The sequence below is a fragment of the Magallana gigas genome, chromosome 1, assembly GCF_963853765.1.
Source record: "Magallana gigas chromosome 1, xbMagGiga1.1, whole genome shotgun sequence".
In the NCBI taxonomy this organism is placed as follows: domain Eukaryota; kingdom Metazoa; phylum Mollusca; class Bivalvia; order Ostreida; family Ostreidae; genus Magallana; species Magallana gigas.
The window spans coordinates 37,401,422-37,404,599 of record NC_088853.1 but is presented as its reverse complement, the minus strand read 5'-3'; the positions used below and the strand labels follow the sequence as shown (position 1 = coordinate 37,404,599).

General features: G+C 31.2%; 1 long non-coding RNA gene across 1 annotated transcript; it reads right to left on the bottom strand.

Annotated features, from left to right (window-relative positions):
- Positions 1–327: 327 nt before the first annotated feature.
- Positions 328–2,946, bottom strand: LOC105339873 (uncharacterized). The gene is made up of 3 exons (XR_010711980.1): positions 2,843–2,946; positions 1,214–1,444; positions 328–565 (listed from the first exon to the last, which is right to left on the bottom strand). It is a non-coding gene; the product is annotated as an uncharacterized lncRNA (long non-coding RNA).
- Positions 2,947–3,178: the final 232 nt, after the last annotated feature.

Here is a 3,178-nt window from a genome sequence, read left to right as displayed (position 1 = left end):
CACATTTCGGAGTTGGTCTTTATAATGCGTAATTGTTCATTGTAGATAGTGTCACTATACCGAAACTATTGAATGACTTTTTATAAATTCCAATATTACTCAAACAAGTTACGTCGATTGTTTGACAACTGTTGCATCTTGATGTAGTACATTGTGTTTCATCGCAATAAAGCAACGCAGGATATTATTACATTGCAAATTATTAATATGTTATAATTTTCCTTTCTGCAAAAATGAAACTAGATAAAAACAATTTTTCAAAATATGTCAGCTGTTAAGAGTGCATGTATTTAGACGTTTTTATCTAATGTCAAATTAATGTCTATTTCACATAGTTCCGTGTATGCATGCTGACTATAATCTGATGGATATAAAAGGCTAGTTCTGTTGTTGTAATAAATGACATATCTTCCATGTGTGACACACGTGATGTTCATTTGATTAGGTATTGTTGTCCTGGTATATATAGTGTCCCTAAAACACAACACTCCGTCGTCCTTACTAGTAGTGTTTGCTACATAAACCGAAAATCCCAAAAATCTTGCTGTGAAAATGTTGTTTTCATCTGTCATAATAAGAAAGAAAATAAATAAAAGCTATATTAATGATTATATATTTGCAAACAATTGGCATCAGAAGTAATAAAACAATTATAATTAGAATATTTAACCTATTAACGCAGATATTTTTTCTTTTTTTAAATTAACGTCATTCCGTCATATTACGTTTTATATAAATGCATTCATGAAAAAGACAACAGAACGACTCAAAAAGATATTGAAAAAATCAAACATAATCAAATTATTTATAAAATAATCCTAAAAATGAACAATAGTCGTTCATTTAACTGTGTTCTTATCCTAACCTTTCAATTTACTCATTTTTAATAACCCGTTTTATAAAATACATGTTAAAAGAATAGTATCAACATGTGATTTTCATTATCAAGTTATCAGATATATAAAGTATTATGCTGGTACATGTACACGCAATCAAAACATAGTTTTAAAGGTCGGTAATTGAAAGAGACACTTTGTTGTCGAACAATTAATTACAAATAGTATCCACTATTTATAGGTTATTCTTTACAAATAATAATGAAAACGTTTTAAGTTAAAAAAAAATCATGTCTTCAATTTTTAAATGTGCGCTTTTATAACTAGATTTGTAGAAATCATTAATATGTATGAATGTAACAATGTTAAAACCTTACCCCATGCATCATTTTCCGTCCTGTACTGTATAAATATGTTGTATATGCCGATTATGTCTCCTAAATCTACCCGCCATTCTGCTGTGTTTTGGTAGTGGTCTGATATTGTGCACTGTTCTCCCCAATAAGACAGGTTTGAATACAGTCAATCTACTGCATGATGTGCACCCCATTCTGGTTTACCGGGATAGGGATACAGCTGCCATGCTGGTTTATTCAGAGCCACATTTTCTAAAAACCAACGGACACATCGCTAATGTTAATATGAATGTAAAATCAATGTTAGCGATACATTTTATTTAATGAAATGTCCAGGTACAGAATATTGTTTGAGTCTTATTTTAGTTTATTTAAGTTACTCAGGTGACCTATTGCCATTGATCTTCGTCCGTCGTGCGTCGTCATATATTACCAATTTGACATGTTTAGCATCTTCAAAACTACATGTCTAATGGTACGACTTTTTTTGTTAAAGGAACTGTATAATTTAAGGAATATAAATTGTACAATTCATGACGTTTACAATCACCGGGCCTCATGAGTGGGATCGAATATGCAAACAATTTTCAAGCATATCCTTCCTTACTCCCAGGTAAGAAAAAAAAATAACCACGAAGCGATCTACCATGATTGTGAAATAACTTGCTTCTTTAATCCCATATGAGAAAAACTTACTACATGGTTATGATTTTAATTTAAAAAAAAAACTTCTTAATGGTAAAATCCAAGGTCCTTTGGGTCAGGGTTTCAAGTCCTAAGGAAGGACCATATGGACAAATGTATTGAATCTCAGAAAAAAGTACCCTTTACAGATGTGAAATATAAACAGGATGCGTGATTATAAATGAGGCCCTCTATCAAACTTAAAATGCATGGCTCACGAGTTTGGGGTTCAGGCTCTTAAGCATGGCCCTGGTGCTAGGGTAAAAGTAAATCAAGATCCATTCGACTATTGTCGGCCTCCATCAAATAACTAAAGTGGGGGTTAAATTCAGAGGAGTCTCGAAGTATGGTTTACAATCCAAATTGAAGCTTAAAATGCAATTATTTGACTCCCTGACTGATCCATCTACAGAATATAGTACTTGGGTGACAGCAAATGTCTATGAGCCTCTTGTTTTTGTAAATATAAGAATAGAAGTTCAAATTGAAGATTTTATATTTTTAACAACTTTTAAAGAAAGTTACATTTTTTAATATATCATTAAATAATTACACTGGAAAGCTGCCATAGATGCCAGGCTAGCCTTTCTCGAAATGTGACGATATTGTATGCCAAATATATAAATTTTCCTTTGCGTTTCTTTTTTCACTGATATTGCATCTACAACATGTTACTGAGTTTATACCAAACTCATACATTTCAAGATATTTTTTAAATGAAACATAATAACAATAACCTTCGGTTTTGCTTCAATGATTTAACAAGTTTAATCTAGGAAATTTCAAATTATTTCGATCAAATGAGTTGAACAATTAATATCATTTTTTTTTTTACCAACAGCACATACAGTTAAGTCTTGTTAGTGTGTTTGGTGGTAAATTGAATGACCAACCATATAAACTTATCAACAACACATATACCCATTGTTGCGAGAACTGGTTAACGATATTGTAAATATTACTTACCATAAGAGTCCACAATGCAAATAAATACATTAAAACAAATGAATATGAACATAATAAAACTCATTTTTGCCTACGTCGCAGACTAGGACAAGTATTAATTAAACATAACAAGGAAGTGTGAAACCAAGGTAACAATAATTACCAACGAATGGTCGTGATATGCATTTAAAGGGATCAACAGTGTTTGCAAAATATTATGCATATACGATTGCATGTATGTCCACACTTTTGTATGAGAACCTGTCCTGTCGAGAACTTGATTATATTCCTTTTAGGTGGTCTGATTTGAAATATTTTTAAAGTCATCATCATTTTAGACAAATATAACAGTATACA